The sequence below is a fragment of the Centruroides vittatus genome, unplaced genomic scaffold (genome assembly GCF_030686945.1).
Source record: "Centruroides vittatus isolate TY-2023 unplaced genomic scaffold, ASM3068694v2 scaffold_861, whole genome shotgun sequence".
Classification (NCBI taxonomy): domain Eukaryota; kingdom Metazoa; phylum Arthropoda; class Arachnida; order Scorpiones; family Buthidae; genus Centruroides; species Centruroides vittatus.
The window spans coordinates 8,700,397-8,715,210 of record NW_027122718.1 but is presented as its reverse complement, the minus strand read 5'-3'; the positions used below and the strand labels follow the sequence as shown (position 1 = coordinate 8,715,210).

At 32.6% G+C, this 14,814-nt stretch overlaps 1 long non-coding RNA gene across 1 annotated transcript; it reads left to right on the top strand.

The window, feature by feature from the left end:
* Positions 1-2,095: 2,095 nt before the first annotated feature.
* Positions 2,096-6,281, top strand: LOC136990248 (uncharacterized). The gene is made up of 2 exons (XR_010883017.1): positions 2,096-2,882; positions 6,196-6,281. It is a non-coding gene; the product is annotated as an uncharacterized lncRNA (long non-coding RNA).
* Positions 6,282-14,814: the final 8,533 nt, after the last annotated feature.

The following is a 14,814-nucleotide window of genomic DNA, read 5'->3' as shown; positions in this document are numbered from 1 at the left end:
ATAATTGATTTTTAAATATTTATTTATTTTTTAAAATTATTTTATGATATTTTAATTCGAGAATAGAAAATTTAAGTATAGAAGAAACGTTACGGTTAAGAGTTGAAAGTCGTTTAAAGGCTAAATTTGTTCAATTAGCAGGTGAACTTATGGGAACATTTAATTAATAATTAAATAACGTGTAGTCACGAATTTAAATGTTCAAATAGCGAAGATCCCGATGAGATTTATTTCGTAAATTATTGCTAAGTTGAAGTCTATATATTCTAATGTAATTAAAAATTCAGTAAAATGCACTTTCTAAATTCATCGAACTTATTATGGTAAACTCGTATAACAAGTTAATATAATAGAAATTATATTTTCCATATTAAATTCTAAATAATCTACTAAAAGTGTATTCGAATTAATGGAAAATGTATTAAAAATTCTCATCACACCATTCGAAGTTATTTAAAATTAAAATCGAAATTAGTTGCTAAAAATATAGGCCTATATATATAATTTTTCTTCTTTTTTTTATAAAGAAAATTTCGTGTTTCTAAATTGGCTATTCATTTCCCTATTTAATGCAGTTATATTTTCTTCAAATAATTTAAATTTGAATTATGTGATGTGCATAATTATATTTCCGAATTTTTTTTAACCGAATTTCATTTAACATTTATATTTTTAACATAAATATAAGTTCAAAACGAGCAATATATTTTTCAACAACTTTTAATTAAAAAAAAAAATCACGTGACTTCCGGTGTGACTTCCGGAAGTTCGGGACCTCAGCTTTCCCTATCTGGTCTCGATTTTCATCTATCTAACTCGAGATTAACGCAGGAGGACAGACGTACAGACGTACAGACGGACGAAAAAGGGGAAATTTCGAAACTGCAGCCAAATTATAAATATGCGTAAATATTTTGCAATTTTATTTTCTATTTATTCATATATTATTTGAATACAAAGGTAAATTGGGACATGATTTAAGACCACTTCACGTGAAAAACAATACAAAAAAAAACAAGTCCCCATTAAAACAAACTAAGCAAGCAACAAGAATAAAAATAAATAAAGTAGGAGATATTTTAGACAATTTATTTAAATTTAATAAAAATATTTCTTTTAAAAATAAAACGTATCACAGTATTATTTACAATTTTTAAAAAGAGAAATTGACTTTTATGTTACACTTTTTCGTGATTTAATATTAATTTTATTGGATAAATAGAAAAAGAAATACAAGTATAATATCTCGCTGTGTGTTTTTTTACATAATAATAATAATAATAAATTTAACATTTTTTAAAGCTAAAATTTAAATATAATAATTAAATTAATTAAAATTTAATTTAAAAATATTAATTCAGCGTTTATTATTGTTATTTTTAAGGACCCCCACCAAAAAACAAAAAAAAAAAATCGATAAAACGTGTTAAAATAATTGCTAAACCAATTATCGATAATAATTTACAATGTAATTGATTTAATGCAACTTCTTTTCTTAAATAAAAATTAAATCCTCCTTTTTTTTAAACAAAATAATGAGACTAGTAGTAATACTTTTTGAAGTATAAATATCTTATTTTTCAATTTATAAATAATTTAAATAATATTCTTACTTTAATATACCAAAAGAGAGAGAGAGAGAGAGAGAGAGAGAGAGAGAGAGAGAGAGAAAATTAATTTATATAATTAAATATCAATATTTTAAACAAAGAGAGACTTTAGAGTTTTAGAACAATTTTTTAAAGTTAGACGAGTTTTGTCCAACAAAATTCCACAGCTTTCAATTGAAATGACACTTGTTTACCTGGAAACATTAAAAAAAAGACGTAAAAAAGAGTTATATTATTGATTATATATAAAAAGTGGCATAGGTCGTTACATCGATTTTCTAGTAAACACGAACATTTAACTCATTACTGCTTGATAATTGCGTTCGATGTCAGGAACACATAGAACTGCGTTCATAAAGTCCCTATAGAGAGAGTGACGTTTAGCTAGCGGGCCGGACAGAGGAAATCCCAGCAGTAATTTCCGCACCTCCAACACATAGATAAGAACAGTAAGCGAACAATGAGATTAACAATAGAGAGTGAAAACAATGGAAATACCTGTTATTGTAACGTGTCACTGGTAAACGTACGAAGCGCTAACAAGGACAATTATGAGGGTGCGGGTAAGATAAGAGGAACGAAGTTCCCTAATGACACAAATTCTCTTCTTCGACTCCACTACACTTGCTCCAGGAACAACAATAATAGCGAGCAACCCTACGCCATCTTTGTGCCATTATAATATAGATTTTTCTAGTTAATTAGGAGCGTCGTTTTGTAAATAGTAATGGCTAATTTAACTTTAAAAAAAAATTCGGAATAATCGTCAAAAGTATCTAAATCCGTAGACTGTCGACACGTTTCGTTGTTTGTAACGCTTTTTTTTAGAAGATAAAAGAAGCTGGACACGGTTTTAAAACAGAAAAATCCAGTAAATTGTGTTTGACAACAATCTAGGATAAGAAAAAATACCGAAGTCGACATTCAATCAAGGAAGTTCATTCCGATAACACAATAACTTGCCGAGAAGAGAATCCAATCTCTTTCTCTCGATGGGATGTGGAAGGATAAGATAAATTGTTTACAGAAAGATTAATTTTAAGATAAGAAAGATCCAAGCGAGTATCTTCTCTATACAAGTTTTGGACGACAGACGACTCGGAGACGACGAAGAAGACAGAAAAGGGAGAAGAGCGTCGAATGGCGTGAGTAGCAAACATCAACAATCCACGAGAAAATCGATAACGAGAAAAAACTCGACGTCATCAACTGTGTCGTCCCGACATCTTGGAATTGTAATTGACCACTTCACACTATCCAATAAAAGGGAACGTAAGTTCTCGTCGAAGGAAGAAAAAAAATCTTCTAAAATAACACCAATTTACGTGCATTAACTGGCGTAAATTCTCGACTTTATGTCAATATAAAGGTTTAAAAAATGAAACTTTACAAAAATATATATTATAGTTGTATCCAGACTAGATTTTTGTTCGCCTCTAGTGACGCATAGATTCTCTCCCCCGTGGAATAAATCAAGCACATCATGGATGGGAGACCTTAATCCTTTTATAGAGAGTTGCCGGCTTCCCCCTGCGAATACAGATATACAGAATGGTATTAAATTATAGAACGCTTCTCGTGTTCTATTAATCTTCTTAAAGTCCAGGTACTGATTATATTGCAAGATCCTCGTCATTTATAAAGTCTACATAGGGGGGTGTTCCTTTCTTCTCTTCCAATATAAATCTGTAAACGTTTACTTGTTTATCAATTAGAAATATAAACAGAATTTTAAACAAACAAAGAGTATTCTAGCTTTGTGAAGCGTATTTGCTAATAGAACGTGTTGTGAAACTTGACATTTTAAAATTCAATTCTTTATGTGTTATTTGTGGATTTAGAATTCCTCACGTTCGAAATGTAGACATTTTGATATGATTTTCAATAATTATTATTTCAATTTTCTCTTTTATCCTATGGGATATATTTTTCATTAAAGTATAGACTGTAAATAAAATTAAAACCTAGAACAAGTTGCATTATTCCTTAATGATGATGACCGATGTAAATATTTGCTTAAAGATCTGTTTCATATCACTTGTCTCTTTGGAGATTCCTGTGATTAACCAGACAATTTTCTGCAAACAGAGAAATTCTAACTATTTCTCTATATTACCTAGAAATGTGTAAATTTTCCACGACTTTATTCATTTCAAAATACGATAATTTCTTATTAAAGCCACGTGTACCTTTGTCAAACTTCAAAAAAATCAATTTAAAAAGTATTATTTGATTAAATATTAGATGATAAACTATCCGGATGTTGAGAAATTGTGTGAAGAGAAAACAATCAAATGCGGTTCTATGTAATTAGTGGAATCCCCTTAGACCCCACAAGAAGATAACTTGGGTCACGTAATGACGTCTTCTGTCCTCGTATAGATGTAATTATGTAGGATAGGATAGGATAAAAACTAAGCATCCCTCCCCAAAATTGTAAGGCGGAGTCCTGAACTTCTAAAATTACAGACCTTTTCCTCTAAACGCTGGTTGCCAGCGAAGGATCTTTTTAAACAGAAAGAAAACAAACAGGAAATTCTACCAGGCTGTGATATCGTGAAAAAATTAAAAGAATAGTTAGGTGGTTTTATATATCCTATATAGGAGTAGAAATCTGTGCAGTTATCTGTATTTATGTGTGAAAATTCTGATGTAATTCTGATGACTTAGTTTGGGTGATGTTCTTTTCATTAGTAGAAGCTGCCGATAATAATGTAGTGGTTATCTTCAAAAAAAGGACGTAATTCGATATGGAATTCTTCGAAGGAATTGCATTCATTCTTCCTGTTGTTTTCCCTCATTCTCTTACACATCATCTAATTCTTCTGAGACTTTCCTTATCCCATCGCCTTCTTCTTAGCGACATCCGTTTTTCTCTTATTGGCTTGAAACACAGAATACAAACCTTAGTCCAGATAAAAATCGAGATATAGTTTAGTGGCACAAGGGTCGGGATATCATTTCAGCCCTTGGGAGATTACAGCGAATTAAATTATAAGTTATACAAGAATTGCAACTGTGATGACAATGGATGCAATTTTGCCTACTGTCTTAAAGTTTTACGAATGCAATTACATATGATACGGCAGAAAATGTTAAAAAGGCATTCCAGAAATCTTGTGGATAGACACAAATCAATAAATCAGATTCACTTTTTTTTTCGTCACCCATTGAATACAATTTAAATAATCCAAAGATTATGAGGAATAGCAACATTTAAGAGTATTTTTAAGGATTTATTCCAGTGAATAAAACGTTGCAGAAAGTTATTTTACCATCAGATGGGTATTTAATGCGTAAATCCAGATCAGAAACGGCATCATCGAACAAGTTAATCGATACTAGGTCATAAATAACATTCACAATTTGTCTACTAGTGACAGACAATTTCCGCAGAGCACTAGACGAGAATATTTCCAATCGGTTAGGTGCAAAATGACAGCTTACAGAGGACATCGAGGTGAATCCAAGATTATGACAGTAATTAAATTTCCATATCGGTGATGACGGACTAATAAATTAGACGGCTGACAACCAGCAATCACATCAACCTACTGCTACATATTTATCGATAGAACGTTTAATAACAATCATTTCGAATTGGGCATAAGGTTGTAGCTTAATGAAACCGAGCTAATCGTTTGGAACGTTGATCCGCATCAATCGAGTAATTAACAGACCCGCAGCACGTTGTTACGAGGGGAAGAAGATAGCAAAACTTCACCCTACCATCAGATAAAAAAAAAAAGAGGGAGATGTCGAGGAGAACTCTCTCGTATCCTATCGTAATTAACGACCCTCTAAGAAAACTCAGATTTAGGTTAAAAATATATATAAAATTGTCTTCTTTTGAAATGACTTTATCTCGAGAATTGGTGTAGAATTTAAGACAGGTACCCGCCGCGAAGGAGTCAGTTATTGATACCTCCCAGGTAGATGAAGCGATGTTGCATTAACACGTATTCTCTAGTTGCTTGTCAGATTTTATTGAACCTGCTGGGGTGTTATCTTCTATCGTTCGAGAAATATTAACAATCGTGTCTCGTCTATGCAACTACATACTTTATTTTCTTGCAGGAAAGAGGAACGAAAAAGAAGTTTATCTCTAGAGACAGACACCTATCTTCGTAACTAAATTGTAATTTATTTTGTTGCGAAATTATCTGGGTGATTCCTCCTGAGAAACTTATTGTACAATTCTCTTTCGTTCATGTATTAAGTATTGTTTGTTCGGGAAATGTGTTTTTTTTTCTTTTTTTTAGAATTTACATTCGTTCAAATGACAATTTTATGGATGCAAAAGAAGGAACTCTGGTTCTATTTTCGAGATTCTTCGAGTTAACTTAAATTTAAAAAAAATCAATTAAGAATCCTTCGATAAATAACGCGAAAATAAAAAAAAGAAAAAAGGTATCATTCCTGTTACACGATCTGATGGCAATTTATCGTATTTTATCGCTTCATCTAATCACTAAATTCAATTTTTCTCTAAAGAAGTTCGTTATATGATACGCTAATATCTAACAAAATCCGATTTGTTTCAATAAACATTAAATTTCTAATTTTTTCCTTCTCTTTCTTGCAGATTATTCTAATAAAACAGATTATCTTTGATATATATTCTAGCTCTTAAACAACTCTAATTTTATCGATGTATCTAAATAAAAATAAGATAAAGAGACAAAGAAATTCTTACGTTATTTGATTTTCTAAAGTAAAAATTGTTTTAAAAAATTAACAAACATGTTATTCCGAAGATGAAGGAAGAAGGGGCATGAATAAAATTCGACTTAATCGATTCAATTTTAATTCTAAACACGTATAGATGTTTAAACAAAGCTAATTTGATGCAATTCACTTAATGTCAAACCATTACGTAAATCACAGATGAGTGACGAAATATTGAATAAATATACAGTATCTATAAGACCTTAAAGGATGGATCACCACTTAAATAACTTCAATTAGACAAAAAATATCAGCCACACAGTGATGTTCCCATCATTAAAATCTATGGCTGACACCTCCCGTTTCAACTGATGGAAATTAAAGATAATATCCATGAACGTTAATAAAGGGATCGGTTGTGTTGATTGTTTAGTAAAATGAGAAACGATTGTAACATCTTTCCTCGTTTCTGGAAAGAACCGAACTTGATTTGTCTTCATCCCAGCTGACAAATAACAGGGATTTGGTTTGTACAGGAACTAACGTTATTTCTAGTACATCGTGTTATCTTGGACCACCCGTACCTCTCATTATTTATTGTCTGACACTTATCTTATGTATACTTGTCTGGAGACAATTGTCTGGTAAGAGTAAGAGAGAGAAAATTCGATTTTATTTTACATCGTTAAGTTCTATACAGGTTGGGTTTAGAAGAGTTAGTTCTATAGAAGACAAAAATATCCATCGTTTCATATAGAAAACGTATATGTAAAGCTGTCTTATGTTGTAAAAAACATGGTGAAATATATTTCACAGCTTAAATCACACGTCAAACTAATAGCAAATAAAAGTTTTTTTAAATGCAAAGTATTTTAGAGAAAATCTGGAGAATGTTGATAGTGACATGGGTTTTAAACTATGCTTCACAGAGCCAATAGATAGAGGAGAACCAACAAATTTGCTGAATTTTACGACTGAAGATCAGTGTGTTGTTACACATGGGTTTTATCTTCAAGTAAAGAAAATGAGGGTTCTCCGTCAACTGTCAAGATAGCGCAAGCAGTGGGCTAAAGAAACGAAGCGATTAAAGAAGCGGAGAAGAAATTCCTGACTCAGCATCTATAACTATGATGCATTCGAACATTTGTTGATTATACACACCATCCACAAAGGGAGGAGCCTCTTACTAATCAGTAAAGGTTATTACGATGATCTGTATAATGGAACTAGCGAAGGATATAATCAGATTACGACAACGTCGCATGGAAGTTGGTCTGGAGAAGTTAGCCATTATCATCAAGATCAATCAAATTCTTTTGGGCCTTCTTTATTAGCAAACCGACTCATATTATATAGGATTAGAAAAGAATTAAAGATAATAACAGATCTTCTGGACTTTCTCTTTTCTATCTCACGTCCTCTAAACTAGAAAGATAGTAATTCTTGAAGTAGTAAATTAGATAAAAATGTAACACTAAATGATGCAATTTTTCTATTTTTAATAGAAAAATGCGTCATGTAGGAATTAATTCGAATAAAAATTATAAAACACAGCATATATTATCATTCTACTAATTAATTTTCAACTCCTATCTAATAAAATTCCCGTAGAAAGTGGTACATAAATGTAAATGATGTTTGAGGAGAGAAAATAATAAATCAAAGACGAACAACTAACGAAAGAAAGAAGTGGAGTCTTTAGCTTCTTACTAAGTTGCCCACACCCGTTCGATCCATCTTTCCATTTAATGCGGCACGACACGCCAGACTCACTTCTTGGCCGTGCAATTTTCCTACATCATAGACGTGTCCAATAGAGCTCTGGCTGTCAAGAGGACAGTGCACTGCATGCTTCCCAACGCCTTATCTACACTATCATTCTGTGCCTGCCTTTCTCTTATAATCAATAAGTGCTTTTGTTTCTCTAAGGGAAACACCTCCTGCAGTCACAGTCGTGTTTTCACAGTTGCCGAGACTTCCGGTTGGTTGCTCCCTTCTCCCAACACGTCACACGTCACTGCACGTCACTGTTGATAGACTTACTGGCAGCACCGGACAAAGAAAATTCCATTAAATTTCTACTTTGTTGCTGTTTTTTTCCTTTTTCTCCACCCCTTAAAATCCTTTCGGCATCTCCAGTATAACCCAACGTTCGTGAATGCCTAACGTAAATGCTCAACACCAGTTTAGAGTTTGTTGGAACGATTTCAAAGCAAATTAATTCCAAAGAATTTTACTTTCTTTTAAAGAAATATCTTAGTAAAAGCTTGAAGATAAGGCACATTAACCATTGAGCACGGAATGCGATCGCTTTTCTCTAAGTGTAAAATGTTACTAAGAATAGTAAGCGATCGTCGTCAAAACACGAGTTAAGGTCTCGAGAAAGCTGGAAATTTTTAGAAACTGACAAGCCAGAAAGATGAGAATTCTTAGAAATACCCCCGAAAAAGAAAAAGGGGGAAAAATAACACGCTAACGCCCGAAGGAACGTGTTAAAGTGGTATGAAAATGGCCGTAAGCAAAGTGAAACTACAAAATTGTACCTATAAAACTTATACTTAAATAAGAATATAAACAAAATTTTACATAGTTAATGCCGTAAAAAATTTTAAGTACTTTTCATTCTGTGAATAATATCAATATTTTAAATTTTTAATAATATAACTTTTTGATATTAGAAACTCCATTAAAGTTAATTTAAATCGCTTTAAAAAAAAACGCATTTTAGTATATAGAAGGATGTTATTTATTTATCGCTTTACTACTTTACGAAGGTAATTTTTAAAGTTGAAGTGACTTTTATAATAAATAAATAAATATGCAAGCTTTTATATTAGATTATATTTACTTTTAAAGTTAAAATTCCAAATTTAAAAAGTTTCTCCTTCATTTCAACTTAATACATTATATTTTTAGAAGCGTACGTATTTAAACCACGATTCTGTTTATTTTTAGATACAATTTTTTAAAAAATGTTTATAATTATAATTTAAATCAAACACGTCGTATCGAAACTCACCCCCTTAATCATCCGTCGAGACATTAAAACCAAATTTAGTACAGTATACATCCAAATCTCTAGATTCCAACGGAATTTTATATTTAGATAACTTTTTAATGGATAAAATTTCATCTTAATATAGCTCATAATTCTATAAAACGTAACTATAATTTATATTTAATTAAAGTCATCCAACTAAACGACTATATAAAGTCGATTTTGGATAGTTGGAAGGTAGAGAAAAATCAATGAAGTTGAAAAGCATAAGGACGATGTGCTAACAGACAGTTTGGTACTAAGACCAGAAGAAAGATAAAGCTTGGTGACAAATATCATGTTGACAGGGGAACATCAGAACAGAACTGAGTAACTTGGCTTTTACATCAGTAGCTTTCATCCATCTCGTCTGTCAATGTCTAAGAAAGAACATCCGGATGAAGTAGCTACAAACCACCACCATTAAGATGTCATTGTTGTTCTTATACCACCATAGAAATATTTACGATACGAAACACATTAATTACATTTTAAATCCCTTTCAAAGATCCAAAACTATACCAACACGTTACTACAACAGCTCAATATATAGGCCCCATATATTAATAAAATGTGTTACTTCAATATTCAATTTTCAATTACATTAGCGGTTTGTTTTTAGACATCCAATTGCATTAAATTTATGGAAAGAAACTCATGGTAAAAAATGAGGCGGATTAGGAAGAGATAAAAACTATTTAAGTGGCACACCACGTATACGGTGTCATAAAGTAAACCATAAAATTAAAGAATTATCCTGTGGTATACCAAAATCGTTATCGTAAAAAGTATTGTCGTCACTTTTAATGTGGAGGTGAAAAGGACTCGAGGTCCGTCACCCCGATTCAATCCAAAAAGGCTGATTATACGTCGAAACAAGCCAGGAAAAAAAAGAATAAAATAAAGAAAAGATAATATATTGATCACCTCGGTAATTATTCATGTTGAGACACTCTTTAATTACATCTTTGTCTTCGCTTTAATAACAGATGAGGTGTTGTTTAGACCTTGAAAAGGTCATTTTTGGTCTGATCGTTGCAATAACTGTTGCTATCTTTCGAGAAATTCCAGAAAAATCCCTCCCACTAAAATATTTCTTTTTGATCTCCAGATAACCTCCAAATTGCTCTATTAGAAGAGTTCTTAAAAAATATTAACAAAATTTACAATTTCTTAATGTTAACGCACGATTTTATATTCTTAACTTTTCGAGATCTCTCTATTACAGTAAAGAATATACGAATAAGAAACTGTGTTTAGCATGTAAAAATACTTTGATAAATTCATAAATAAGGCGACAGAAGAGAATGAATATAGTGGATATGCAGAGAGTAGTTTGGTAATTACTATATTCAATTGAGAGAGTTAAAACTAGCGGAATGTGTTGGGCCAGTGTTGACAAATGATAAGCGCAGTGAATCTGTTAAATGTAAAGGACAGTTCCTTCCCAATCTAGTAAATTCCTTGCGCTTTGGACTGTGCATTCGGCAAGCAACAGATGTCCTCTCGACGCAATTTCATGGTGATCGCGTGCAATTGCCTGCTTCTGGCATCCAGTTAACGATCGCTTGGAGATCCGAACACCAGAGCCTGTTTAATGTGGTCAGCTTAAATCACTCTGCAATTCACTGCACACTAAAATCGGCTTTGCCACAATACTAATTCCGGCTCGGTTACTTCCATCTATACAAAACAATTCACGTCTGTGCCTATTGTCATTCCTGCAACTCTATCTAACTATTCACCTTAACGCATTATTAATAAGTCTCCAAATTCTCACCTGCCAGGGGTGGTTTTTTCGCACGACCCATCGTGACCCATCCATTATATACCTATAACTTATACACTTTTCGATAATCGGCATCTTAAAGGGATTATTCGAATAATCGACCATTGCATTATATACAATGAAGTATTAATGCCTCGTTATCTGTAATGTAATGCGTGATTATTATTTCTTTTCTTGCCTGATTAACACCTTTTTAACATATTGTAATGCCTAATTATGATCTTTATCTTTTTATACTGCACTAAAACTTTTACGTATTAATTTACATAGAAGCATCACGGATGCAGAAAAGGAATATTTTGTATTAATGCCTCGATGCACATCGAGTATTAACAAAAAATGCAAAGACGAAGATTTGCATGATAATCAATTAATAGAAACTATGTTGCATTTCTGGTAAATGGGATAAATTAGAATCTGGTAAATTTCGATGAAAATCAAATAGGATGCTTCATTGCTGTCGGGACAACAGACATTTGATGCACGAAGGAATTTCGTGTTGTACGTAGTGTCGTTAATTAGACCTCCTAATTATGGTGTACTCCTCATTTATCAATAACAGCTGACAGTTCGAACGATTGCAGTGTCTAGAACGAGTCGGGCAACCCTCCAACTGTTTTGATTTAGTAGACAAATTTCTAGAACTACGAAACCATAAAACAGTGGCTGATGTTGTCTCTAAAGCGAGAATCTCTATTGATAAAGCTAGGATTTACATTCTAATTATATCGCAGATTGTACATAAAATATAAAAAAAACAAAAAATGATGATGTAAAAAAATTTGTCGAAACTTTACTATCCATTCTGTAATGCTAAGATTCACTGCCAAGCTATCACCATCAGAAATGGCCGTACAACATGTTATTACAGAGGATTATAGCTTTAGTCTGTCTCTGTACAACTCTGATAACCTCAACAAACGTCAACCAATCCGATTAAAACTTGTTTCCCATCGCCGTTCAGATTTCTTAAGGTTTTAGCGGGTCTGTGTGTCTGTCTATTGACCAAAGAAAAAAAAAAGGTGGAAATAAATATAAAAACATTTCGTTTCGTAACCAAAGCTGTAAATAGACAGTTGTAATCTATAATACGCGAGCTAACTTTATCTGAGTCACAAGGCACCATGTTCTTACTATCTGACTGTAGAAGATGGAACCCCGAGGCAGGGACACTCGGGACGAAGACCATAAACGAAGTAAAAAAAAAAGTGGGGGAGACAGTTTAAAAACTGAGAAAGCCGGAGGTTGAAAAGAAGGGAGGAATTCCATTCTACACTATCTTTTGTGAGGGGAGAAAAGTTTTTGGAAAGATCTCGGGGGTGGTAGTTCCCTAAAGGCCAACGTTGGAAATTAAGACGGATATCGTGGTGCAGTTCTCGTTAATGATACATAATGACACACGGCACGTGGGTATGTGGCCGGGAGAACAGGTTGTGACCAACTGTACATATCTAACTGTCTTCGTGATAGGGAGGTAAGCAAAAATAGCTCGAGACACGCAACTCTGTACCATCCACTTACAGACAACGGCTCGTTGACAGCATCGTGGATCTCGTTATGTGGTGATAGTGGTAATGCTAGTGGGCCCCACGGAATGGTTATTGTGAATAAGCACCTCTTTTTTATTATCTCTTCTAGGGATCATTTTGCCCTTAAAAAGATATTCTTTGCAACTATTTATAATCGTTATTGTGAAACACGAACGAGAATGATATTTTGGTGAACATTTTCAAAAGAATATACAGACGGACTTCAGAGAAATGATGCTGTAAAGTAAGATAAAAGGTTAGAAATGCCTCCTGTCATTGACACTAACCTATAAGATAAGTAAAAATGGCATAACAAAGATGCAAAGGATTAATGTCCTCCACCTCTCTTGTTGAATGGTTTCTATAATTAAATCTACGAGACAAACAATTAATCAACGGATTAAGATAATCATTTATCTATCTTCAATTCCCAGTCCATTTACGAGTATATAAATGGATACAGAAGAATATTTTAAAAATATTATCCATCTACTCTACCAGGTGTGTATAAATATTAAAATATGCGGATAAAAATTCAAAAAAAATAAGGTATTCATCATTATCCATCTATTATTTTATCATTCTCTTTATACTTGTAAATGGATAAAGATCCGAAGATAGATAAGATGTAACGAGATATGAAGATAAATGAATATCTGTATGCATAAATTAATTCTGAATTTATCCATAAAGAAATTGGTAATGATAATATATTACAAAATATTTAAAATTTTTAAAAATATCCTAGAGATTTAGTATAAACAAATGCAAGTTATCTGAATTGAAAATCCGTATTCATGAGTATCCATGACCAAGAGTTCTCTTTTAATAGAAATCTTTAAAGATCTAAACAATAATTCTGAGAAAAAAATTACATTTTTAAATCTCTTAATTTTATTTCAGTTCTTATTGATTTTTCTTCCATAAACGAGTAAATTGGACCAGTTAAAATGGATCAAATGAAACAATATATATATACATTTTTCTCACCGAGATGGAGGATTTTTGAATAACTCGCGTGCTAATGGATTTAGAATGTCGGATCAGTGACAATTGCCGCTTCATTTGATTGAATTTGATAAAACACGGCTCAATTTATGCAACATCTAATATATAAACTGAAGATTTTAAAGAGCTTCTACTGTAATAATATTCTGTATATTCCCTATCGTCTCATAAAGCGTCTCATCAAATTGTTTCTCTGTAGTTAAATGGTTATTGTACGGGAGGAGATTTCTCTATTGATTCAACGTCCTCAGACGAATTGTAATAGATAATTACAAGAGAAATTCCCTGCACCTAAGCTACGTTCCAGCTATGTTGTTGATGGATGAGCACCATGCACCGTCACTCGCTGCTATTGTGCATTGGTGATTAATGGTTTCGCCTTTTTGTGTCCGGTTTATATTTCACGTTGTGTAGATCGACTACGGAGTTGTATTATAGAGAAAGCATATATATATATATATATACATATACACTCCACGTTTACTTGGTCCTATGACTTTTTTACTGTTTATAAAAATTTATTATGGAACTAAATCGACAATGTCAGAAAGGAAGTTATCGAACGAAAACAGATACTTAAATTCTTTTCTTTTCTATAAAACACTCAAAAAATCTTCCAACTAGTCATTTGCATAGCGCATCATCGATAGAAGATTTATAGAGAGTTCTTGAATATATCGATACTCCTAAGAAAATATGGCATTAGAAGAAAGAAACATGAACACAGGTAATCGGCCAGCCATGTAACGTTAATTTGTCACTACGTTGCTGTGTCTAACAAGAGTAATTGTCGTGCAGTATCGAGGACAGTGGACCCTGGCACATCTCCAAAGCTGAAACTCCCTGCAGGAGGCCGAACTGACAAACAATGTTAGTCTCACGGGCACCAAATAGACCACCGAACGAGGTGATTTAGATCAGTTTCATCAAATTAGTACAGAGCACTCCATCAATTATTATTACTTGTAACTTCGGATGTCTTTAGTTACTTGAAAAATAGAAACAATTCGGAGCGTTAGGGAACAATTTGACGAGTATTTCGGAAGGAAAAACATTTGACAAGTTAAATCGTTTGTGGAATAAAAGTTTATGATACGATTCGATCGTAGTAATTTCGGAAGAATCTATAATTGAAAGGCATTAGATAGAAGGAAAGTCACCGACAGATACATC